General features: G+C 42.6%; 1 protein-coding gene across 1 annotated transcript in view; it reads left to right on the top strand.

The window, feature by feature from the left end:
• Window positions 1–423: 423 nt before the first annotated feature.
• Window positions 424–11,817, top strand: part of l(2)37Cd (general transcription factor IIIC subunit l(2)37Cd) — a 126,999-nt gene continuing 115,605 nt past the window's right edge. The window contains exons 1-2 of the mRNA XM_069307580.1: window positions 424–522; window positions 2,209–2,417. The gene's annotated coding sequence lies outside the window, so the exon portion shown is untranslated. The remainder of the gene's footprint in view (window positions 523–2,208; window positions 2,418–11,817) is intronic.

Here is an 11,817-nt window from a genome sequence, read left to right as displayed (position 1 = left end):
GGTCGGGGTCAGCTTATACAACTGGTCGGGGTCAGCTTATACAACTGGTCGGGGTTCGGGGTGCACAACAAGTGGTAGCACGGGGTGCTACCACTCACTGTTTGAATAGGGGATGCTTAATGAACTATACACACAGATATATATATATATATATATATATATATATATATATATATATATATATATATATATATATATATATATATATATATATATATATATATATGTGTGTGTGTGTGTGTGTGTGTGTGTATGTGCAGAAATAATATTAATAAAACAATTAACATTGTGTAGTGTACTCTATATATCAAAATATATTACTTTGAAACCCATATCATTCACTAAAAAAAATTGGGCTACTCTTATTACAAATTCGCTACTTTTAGACCGCCAGCTCGCTACTTTCAGCAATTTAGATCTGGCAACCCTGGTTCCAGCCACGTACCCGCCTCAGTCATGTGTCTTTGGTCATGTGTACAGCAGCTCCTAGTTTCCTGCCCAGCCTTCCTGGCTTCTCTTCAGGTAAGTGTAGGTTATCCTTTAGGTTCTACAGGGGGGCCAAGTTCAAGTATGTTTATCGAGACAAGAAAGAAACACATCTCAAAGGGCAGAGTAGCTTAGGATATTTCTACCCCCCACGGGGGCCTGGGGTGAATTTGTTCCATTTTTCTGCCTCGTGTAGTTTTGTGGGATTCTGGAGTCTTTGTTTTTCTCTATTGTTTGTGGCTGGAATTAACTTATTAAGGTCTCGTTGGCTTTGCCCCCTTGTTCTATCAGGGTTCAGGGATGACCAGCGCCTGATATACTTTTTCTGGGGGGTAGAAATTGCCTAAGTTACTCTATCCCTTTGAGATGTATTTCTTTCTTGTCTCATTAAATATACTTGAACTTGAACATATTTTTATTTAATCAAAAGAGTTCGAACTCTACCTTCAGTGTTAAAATACTCACGACAACATTAGTAAAGAATTGGATGACATTCATACATACAAGTGTAATTACGTGTACAGTATAAGCAATTAATTCAAAATAATAAAACTACTTGTATACATTAAAATACAAAAATGCAAAACAAACAATCAAGGTGGTTATTATTGTGAGGACCGAGTTGCCATACTCAGCTATTCTACCATGGCTTCATATTAGCTATATACAGCGGTTCTAAAAGTATGAGTTTGTGAGTAAGTAGAATTAGTTAGACAAGCCTCATACTTCATTCCTTCAAGTTGCGGCTGATCCCTAGATACGCAGCCATCAGTATTTGCGTAGCGTATATATTAACAATTTGTATTTCCTCATATATAAATTAACATTATTATATATTAGATTTTGTTTAATTGTTAAGCCTTGGCTAGGTTAGGTGCTCAGGGGTTTGTTGGTAATTATTTGCGTTTGAAAGTTAGGTATTTTGAGTTGCAGCCAACCCCCCAACGAAACATTAACTTTTAACGTACAGTAATATGTAATAATATGGTATCTTGTTAAATATAAAATCAATATCATAGGCTGTAATGCTCATAGAAAAGCGAGTTTCTGGAACAAGACACATGATGCTTGCACTTAATAATTTACCAATTTATTCTCAAATCTGTAAAAAAAAGTAACTTGCATCGAGTTATAATACATTAAATAACACTTAGTAAACAAATACCGGAGGAAGAAAATACTGTGTATATGTTAACATATGCTTTAGGTTCAGTACTAGTCTCATAACAACATATCTTGGAAATCCTTGAAACGAGTGTTTTGTGCTGATGCCTACTTCTGTGAAGAGTGTTGGGGACGGTACTGATAGACAATGATTGTATAAGTGAAGGCAATATTGATGAAGTTGATGAGCAGTGTATTCCCCAATACTGCCAAGGATCCCACCGCGATGTTTGCAGGACGAGCACCAAGACGAATGGCCAGAGCTAATAGTTGGTGCTGGTCCTCCACACTCTGGCCGCTGGCCTGGTGAAGCCTCCACACAGCGTCCTCCAACATCTTGTGCTGCGGAGAACACAAGTATTAGGCCTGTGACACTTGTCCATACAGTATGATATTAAGATAGTGCTTGTTTACATTCTCCTCTGCTCTCGTCTCACATTCACGATCCCAACATCCTTTCTCTATTCTCGCTCCTCAACTTCACCGTATTCATCTCGACTTCTGTATTTCTCTCTCCTCACCTTCATCCAGCACGTTCCTTCCTCTCACCTTCCGCAGGAGACCATCAGCTAAATAACAGATGACGGAGGATCGTAGAAGCTCGTCGAGGAGACTGCAGTAAATGAAGTAATCCGGTCTGATGATGGTGTAGTAGATGAGGGTAAGAAGCTTGGCAAACATCATCCCGCATCGCAGCAGCATCGAGGTCGACGACATCTGTTGGTGCTGAGAGTCACCAAACAGAACCTCTACTGTACATGTGAAAGGTAACTGTTTCATATATTTTAAGAACACAAATTTTGAGTTTGTTCCGGCTCCCTGTGCCGCCAAGTGGCCATGGAATATTGCACACAATCTCTGTAATATATAATATTGAAATGTCATAGAAAATGACAAACTATATATATATATGAAGTAACCCAAAGTATTAAAGATGCAAACTATAAAATACACATATATTCTAGAGAAACAAAAGGAAAGCTAATTTCTCTTCAACCTCCACAAAAAAATCACTTTACCAGTCCCAAACTACACCTACCATTATATTAACACAATAAGAAATCCTATTTGATAGTCAAAGCATTAAGGACGCCAATGAACACTACCACCCTCTAACATACTCCTAAATAGCTCCTTGAGGTTATCTTGAGATGATTTCGGGGCTTTTTAGTGTCCCCGCGGCCCGGTCCTCGACCAGGCCTCCACCCCCAGGAAGCAGCCCGTGACAGCTGACTAACTCCCAGGTACCTATTACTGCTAGGTAACAGGGGCATTCAGGGTGAAAGAAACTTTGCCCATTTGTTTCTGCCTCGTGCGGGAATCGAACCCGCGCCACAGAATTATGAGTCCTGCGCGCTATCCACCAGGCTACGAGGCCCCTTATACGAGGCTCCTGGTGCAGGTTTGACACCAGACTCGAGCTTTGCCGTGGGGAAGGGAGCAAAACGTGTCATAATTGTTGTCCATTGTCCATTGGGTCTCGATATTGGGTAAGGAACTATCCCGGACTGATTTGGCATTTGGCGTACATTTCGGACGGGGTCACATGGAAGTGGATTTTTTTTCGTTTGCCGTTTCGTTCTATGAGCGAGGAGTCGAGGTGTTGAACGAGAGGTGTCCGGGTTGGCAGGTCTTGTGGGTGTACCCCCTGGGCGTTGTGCCGACGGATAGCTAAAAGACGGTGCAGCGTTTTTACCGGGTCGGTCATCATTTTTGGCCATTAGGTTTCAAAGATTTAAAGTTAACGGACACCTGACGTTTATATTGTCTGGGGGGTCACAGGTTGTCGAAAGATAGTTTTCCAGTTGGTCTTCTGAACAAGGTTGGAGTTCGGCTTAGTAATTTTCTCTGACGAGGGGACGACGAGGATTATACGACCTCTGTACCATCGTGAAGAGCAACATACTCCTATCATAAACAATGTACACAATACACACAATGCATTTATCACAAAAAAGGTCATTCCTCATTTTCTGCCTGTGTTGCGCATCATTTCACAGGTATTTAATTTCGTACTTTTTCATATGAGGGGGTTCAATACTGAGGTAACCTGACTGGAGGGCCTGGCAGTAATGGGTGTGCTAGGACGAATGTACTTTGTGATCAGGTGGGTGACCTTATTGTCGACATACATGTAGTGCTGACTCACCTGGTTGAATAGGCTGACTGCACTAATGAGAAGGTCGGCCAGGTGCGTCAGGTCGGAGACGATTTGCGTTGTCACCTGGAGAGGGTCAGACACAGTACTTATAGTGTGCTATTTTAGTCATTCCAAGGCATTGTGGATGACAGACACCTGTTGCACGAGTACTTACAAGATGAGAATTGCTTCAGGTGTGCGTTTATGTTCAAGGATAGATTCAACACACACACACAAGCGATATTAGAGAGAACTTTTTTAGTGTTAGAGTGCTTGACAAACGGAATGCATTAGGAAGTGATGTGGTGGAGGTTGACTCCATACACAGTTTCAAATGTAGATATGCTAGAGCAAAATAGGCTCAGGAACCTGTACACCTGTTGATTGACGGTTGAGAGGCGGGACCAAAGAGCCAGAGCTCAACCCCCGCAAGCACAATTAGGTGAGTACACACAAACATACACACACACGTGTACCCTATGTACACATGAATAATTTACATGTACATCCTACACAAACACTAAACCAGAGCATAGTCCCTGAGCTGAGAGGTATGAACAACGAGAATAGAGAAAACTACTTAACCTCGTCACTGGAGGATAGAAAAAGTAAATGAGACATAGCCAAGGCGTACAAAATACTAAAGTGATTGAATAAGGTAGATACAACCATTAGTGGGAGGTGCATGATCAAGGGGACACTGACAAGCTAAATATTTAAAGTCAGCAAGAGAGATATTGAAAGAGAATATTTGGGTGTATAAGCAAGTCCTGTGGCCTGAAGTTCAACCCCGCAACTATGGTGAGAACAGAGATGCATGATTATGACATACAAGATACTTGGGATATTTTACAAGGCCGTCAATGACAAGGTGTTCACAGACCGGTGCGACCAGGACGAGGGCTCCCACGTGGAAGCTATCACCCGGATATTCCAAAGTTGACAATACAAATAAAATTCATTGAAAGAATAGTTGATAGCATTAACTGACAGTTGAAACGGTCGAGACAACCATCACACATGGATTCAAATGTAAAAACCGTTAAACCCAATAAATTAATTATGCATGACATTAGATGATTGTTGGTTATAAGGCGGGGGACCAAGAGCTGTGTAAAGAATTTCTCGAAAGCACATTTAAACACTCTTAATTTGATGTGAATATTAATTTTCTCTTTCGCACCTACAAATATAAATGTTTACACCATCCTAGTCATGTGGCCGAGGACCTTGCTGGAACCTTACCTTGTGTTGAGCTGGTGGCTGGGAACCTGCTCCTGGTGGAGGTACTCGTGAAGGTGACGTACGGAGAGTAGTCACTTGTAGATTCCTCCAGAGAGACGCTGCTGGCGTCCTCTGAGGGGCTGTGGGCAAGCGATGGGGACAGCCAGCATCTTCCATCCTGTGGATGAGCTGCACGTAGGACTTGCTGAGGGCGTGGATGAAGGAGCCATATACCAAATCCAACACCGTTGGGAGAAATGGACTTAAAACTGTGAAGACTAATGTCATTATATAATCAGTTTTCAATCCAGATATGGTGATCAAATGATATAAGACAGAATATAAAAGAGTTATCATGATAGTAAACAAAGGTAACCAGGATTTCTTGGGCTGTAATAATTGATCGAGCGTTGACATTAGGTCACACGTTACGTTCCTGTTAATCAGAGACAAAGTGAACGAACACAGCAAGAAGACGGAGTTCATGATGTACGTTATCATTAAAACATTTATATCGTAGGTAAAATTCCTGAGCTGCCATATGTACATGGCCACATGCCAGGCGGGGAACAACGCCACACAGATCAGAGGAATCAGTCTCAACCAGGCGACTTCGTAGTGTCCTTCAGCGTGTCTCCTGATGAAGCTCAGGCCCAACACTTCCGTCAGGATTGAGACAAGCGGCAACGCTCGCCAGTTGCCCTTCATTCCTGTCACTGGGGAAATCCCTTCCTAAATTAGTTAATATTACTACTGATGACGTCTGCCAGAAGACACGATGCCTATGGGGCTGGACACAGCCGTCGGGGCGTCGCAGATATGGGACTAGAAGCTTCCTACTCTCTCCGAGACGTCAGGATAGTTGGCTTGTAACTTGAGACTGTTTACTCTTCTTGAGGTGTCAGAAGACTCACGCTTGCCAGTCGTGAATGATGGTCGCTCCTGCCTGTGTCTTATCGATTGGATCAACACCCTCGGCTCAACAACTGTGATGGGTAGTGATGGGTATAAGTGCAGGTAATGACTCTATCACTGTTGGTGCGACCAGATGTGTGCCATATACCCGGGCACAAGGACACGAGCCAGTTCATCATCACCAATATGCAGATGAAGAGTCACAATAACGTGGCTGAAGAAATGTTGACCAAACCATACACTAGAAGATGACGAGACGACGACGTTTCGGTCCGTCCTGGACCATTATCAAGTCGATTGTGATGAGACGATTTATTGATTAATGAAGTTTAAGCCACCCTAGAGGTGGCACGGGCATGACTAGCCCGTAATGATGAGACGGGAGGCACGGGCATAGTAAGACAAGAGAGAGTTGAGGAGGAGGAAATCTTAGAGGAAGGTAAGAACAAGGCGAAAAGTATGGAATGAATATGTGTAATAAAGGGTGTAATAATAGAAGTAAGAATGGGAACGTAAGAAAAAGAGAGAAAAAGGATGGGTAGACTTTTGTTAGGTCACGTTTGCTAGAAAGTTTAGAACATTTAAGTATGTACTGTGAAAGGGAAGAGTCAACAGAAACAAAGCCAGGACTAAGGTTCATGTTGGGTAGGTTGTGTATCAGAACCTATTCGACAAAACGGCGTCTGTGAAGAGTAGAGGCAAGAAGATATTTTAGAAGAAGACCAAACATTAGGATGACTAGAATCCCTAACATGACAGAAGAGAGCATTGTTTGAGTCTGCAGACTTAACACTTCTTGTGTATTCCTTAAGTCTGTCATTAAGTGTACAGCCAGTTTCCCATAAAGTATTGGAGAGGACAAGACGAAAAGGAAATCGAGTAGACACCAGCTGCATTAGAAGTGTGAACCAGATTAGTTCGAAGAGTGTTAGTTTGTCGAAAGGCGAGCTTTATGTCAAGAGGACGAAGGGTATTAGTGAGCATTTTAAGTTCAGATATGAAGGGAAGGCAGAGCACAGTGATAATAGTGTTGAAAGCAGATTTAAGATGAAAGAAATTTCGTGTAGCTTGAGAATGGGCACAGTTGATCAAATCTAAGGGGTAACAAAGGCGAGAGATAGATTTGTTTAAAAAAAAGGAAATTGCAGAATCAAGAAACTGAGGGTCGCTGATGCGTAGAGCGCGGAGGAAGAGAGACGAGGACACTTTTCTTAACAGAAGGAGGATGGTAGGAAAAGAGGTGAATGTACACACCACTATGCATGAGGTTGCGGTAGACAGAGAAAGATAACCCAGACAGAGCTGTGAACATAAACATCAAGAAAAGGAAGGCGGGAATTAGTCCTATTCAACTTTGAAATGAATGGAAGGAGCCAGATTGTCACCTGTATATTCAGCAACATGTTCGCGGTCAAATATATCTTCAGACATGATTATTTTTTGTTATTAAATATCATGTATACTACACACAGCAAGAAGGGCACTTCGGTTCTCGCTCTATGTACATTTTAGAGCTTTGAGTCTGACAATATTCATTACTAAAGTATACTTGCTGGTTGGTGAGACAGCTGGTGCGATGATCTTAATTGGGCCTTAAACCCAACACCAAACAAAGCCTGGTATCAACTGCAGGTTAGACGACAATGGCTTGCGTATGTTTTTAACTGAGAGACTGGTCTGATGAGTGATAGTCATCTCTGATTATCGCTATAGAAACTGGTTCTATGTGCAAACCATTGTTGTTACAAAACACTCACACTTGCAAGTACTGTTTACAATTTCGCGATTTTATCTACATATCTTGTTCCAGAACACTTGAAAAGGTAAACAACATGTGATCCTGAGTCTGCAGGACCAACCCGCTACACTGTTTAAAAAGCTCCTTGTTATCAACATATAACTAAATAAAGGAGGGTAGAAATAGCCTAAGTTACTCTATCCCTTTGAGATGTATTTTTTTCTTGTCTCAATAAACATACTTTAACTTGAACTAAATAAATATTGGAAGTATATTTGAGAAAACACATTTTATAAGTATTTATGGAAATTTCTCAGAAATCCGAAATCTTAAATTGTCTAAATATGGGATGTTTACACACACTAAAGTGTTTAGGGACGGTTGAGACTAGAATTGGTGCGGTGGTGCATTGTCTCCCTTGCTTTCATGGGAGCTCATGATCCAGTGGCTAGAACCATACAAATATATTGTGGTATATATTTCAACACTCGAGGTTACTGAGAACCATCAGTGGCGGTACTGGTAGACAATGATTGTATAAGTGAAGGCAATATTGATGAAGTTGATCAGCAGTGTATTCCCCAATATTGCCACGGATCCCACCGCGATGTTTGCAGGACGAGCACCAAGACGAATGGCCAGAGCTAATAGTTGGTGCTGGTCCTCCACACTCTGGCCGCTGGCCTGGTGAAGCCTCCACACAGCGTCCTCCAACATCTTGTGCTGCGGAGAACACAAGTGCATAATAGTATAGTAAACTACAGAAGGCCTATTAGCTTACGTAAGGCAGCTCCTACTGGCCCATACGAGGCAGCTCCTATTTATATCCACCCACAACCACTCATATGTCTAGCCTACGCTTGAAATAATCCAGCAACCTCGCATCTATCATGTTGTTTGGTAACGTGTTCTTGTCACTTACTAGTGTCCCTCGCCCCCTCACCTTCATACACTTCCCGTCCTCTCACCTTCTGCAAGAGGTCGTCAGCCAGGTAACAGATGACGAAGGACCGTAGGAGCTCGTCGGTGAGGTAATAAATTGCCACAGGGAGGGACCCGGGGACGATGACAAAGTAGAAGAAGCCCAACATCTTGGAGAACATCATCCCGCACCTCAACATCGTCCACGTCGACGACATCTGTTGGTGCTAACGGTCACCATCCATCATTCTACATTTTTTCGTTTTTTTTTTGTTTTTTTTTTCTTAAAATTAACTGCACATCAGAAAATGAAGAAACGACGAGGCTTCGGTCCGTCGTGGACCATTACCAAGTCGGGTAAGCTTACCCGACTTGGTAATGGTCCACAACGGACCACAGCCCCGTTGCTTCTTCGTTGTCTGACATGTGGTTTGGTCATCATGTTCAGCCCCGTTATTGTGATTATTCGTCGGCTTAAAATTAACTGGTACTTCATCTGATATCAAAAGCTTCCCTGGAGCATCACAGTTACATGTTACAGTGACCCACTGTTCATTCACAGTATTCCTGATAATGATGCATTGTTAATACTGTGGGTATTACTGTAATTACCACGATTACTCATATTGTTATTGACATAGTTTCAGAATTATTTGCACTGTCGATAGTATTTGCATAGCTTAAGCAACATTTGTAATGAGTGCGCTCAAATATGTGTTCTCAAATAGCTGTATTGAGTACAATGTATGTACAGATCATCGCTTAAGTATAATATTGTAAGTTCGCGCCCACTTATAAACGGCTGGATCAATGTGGGTGAGAGAAGAGCCAACATTGCGTCCATTACCCGGAGTCAATTTGCTATCTTGGTGTTATACTGGCAAACACAGTGTCAGCCACGCCTCGTTAATGACCCAAGACCACTGCCCTCGTGCTCTCTAACCTACTGCGCCAAATTTCAAGGACCTTCGAGGAGAGGCTCATGTTGAAGGATAATAAGTAAGAGTCCTAATAGCACACTGTGCTGGTATCTGGCACACAGGTGATATACATTCGCATGCCCTTGTATCGTCGTCTGTCCTTGTATCCTGCATCTTTGCATATGCTTAGAAATACGTAAACAAAAAAGTGCATCCTCTGCCTCTGCTTTTCCTCCAAGATACGGGGTTGTTTGTCTTCATACAAGACATCCCGGTTCCTGATTGATTGATTGATGAAGATTAAGCCAACCAAAAGGTGGCACGGGCATGAATAGCCCGTAAGTGGAGGCCCTTTTGAGCCATTACCAGTATCAATAGATGATACTGGAGATCTGTGGAGGTGCGACTGCACCCTGCGTGACGGGAGATGTCTCCCGTGATCCCGGTCCCCTTTTATCCCGGTGCTTGTATCGGTGCTGGCGGAGTCAGGCAATGCTTGTGTCTCTCTCACTTAACATACGTGGATAAGAATGATTAACGTTTGGGAATTCATGTAATATTGTCATTAGCGTTTATGCCAGCATTTAGATGCTTGGGTTGGGGACAGGAGGTGGGTATTGTAATTTGGAGGACGACAGAGAGCTCACTCCGGCACCCCGTGGCGCTACAGTTAAACTTGGTGAGCGTGATGACGAGTTTCAGCGTTACTCTCTATCAGTAGTGAACGCTTTTTGATCCAGGATGAACTTGGCGCGGCACACGACGGGTCTGGTATCTGGAGAAGATGACTTATGAGTTACAGAGTGTCGACAGACGCAACACACGAGGATGTGTTAGCGAAAACAAACAATTTAACATGTAAGAGACGGTGTGTTTCGTCGTAGGGGAGTGGCGCCGCGCGTGTTTACGTGGTCGCTGGCGTGTCTAGGATTTCTGAAGTAGTTTTAAATCGATGGTAGTTTTATTAATGGAACAACCCGACAGAAATGTGACGTGACCTGGCTGTAGGGGACATGGGTAGGGGGTGACCTGGTAGGGGCGACCTGGCTGTAGGGGACCTAGTTGGGACGACCTGGCTGTAGGGGACCTGGTAGGAGTGACCTGGCTGTAGGGGCTGTACCATTCGATCTAGTAACAAAGCTGCGAGGAAGTGAAAAAACAACCGAGTGAGCTGTTCATCATAGACTGACCTGGTTATAGAGGTTGACTGCGCTGAGGACGAGGTCAGCCAGGTGCGTCAAGTGGCTGGTGCTGTTGACCCGCACCTGCAGGGAGGTCAGAAACAAGATATAAGACAATGGTGTGAAAGCTTTGCAAATAAAAAATACACTGAACCAATTCCCTTGTTAAAATTTGCCAGAAGTGTTACAAAGACCGATTATGAGAACTGAAGCTAACACCAGTAGAACAATTTTTTTTTTTAGTAACACATTTAGGTACATTTGCATTTATGCAGGTAACCTGGACTATATGAAGGAGATGCATAGTGTGTCAAGAGTGTGTCTACCTTATGATAAAAAAAATCCTCAGTAGAAGAGAGACGAAATAAATGAGACACGATAATAAATTGTATGTTAATGAAATATAGCTATTATGGACAGCCAGCGTCAAGTAAAAGGTAATTTAATCGTTTGCACAAATGAAACCTGGAAACAAATGAATCTGAGTACTGAGAGGTTCCCCTTCAGCTTACAAGTGGTGGAGGCTTAGTCCATCCTTGACTCTGAAGGTACAAACAACAAAGGAATGAGAAAGCGCGCGTAGTCACAGCAGACACAAGGTAGCTAAGAGGCTGGGAGCTAAGGCTTGACCTCTGTCCCAAGCTGAAAGAGAAGTGTAAGTAGACACGTACACTTTTTAATAGAAAGCCAGGACAAGAAACGAGGCTGCCCAAGTGGAAGCTAACCACCAATCATGGGGTATGTTAACCGCAGTGCTATCCATATATCATATAATAACAGCAAACACGTAATTAAATTATGCTTAAGTAATTTATAAGTTACGTGTCATGAATAATATTATACTTTACCAGAAGAGAACTTTTAAAACAAGGCGCAGTATCGGTAATAAAGAAGAACTTCAATAGTGTAAAAGTATTTCAGGAGTAGAGCATATCTGGACGATGTTAAGAGGGATCCAACTCCGAACATGAGCTCATTTGTAGATACAACAAAACCCAAGTGGTCACAAAACCCATTGGTCGATTAATGGTTGTGAGGCAGGAACCAAGAGCTGGCACTCCATCTTCGCAAACAGAACAATGCACATGCATAGATTCTCTAATGCGCATATACATGTTTTGTTAAAAA

The sequence above is a fragment of the Procambarus clarkii genome, chromosome 60, assembly GCF_040958095.1.
Source record: "Procambarus clarkii isolate CNS0578487 chromosome 60, FALCON_Pclarkii_2.0, whole genome shotgun sequence".
NCBI lineage: Eukaryota > Metazoa > Arthropoda > Malacostraca > Decapoda > Cambaridae > Procambarus > Procambarus clarkii.
This window is presented reverse-complemented; position numbering and strand designations above follow the sequence as displayed.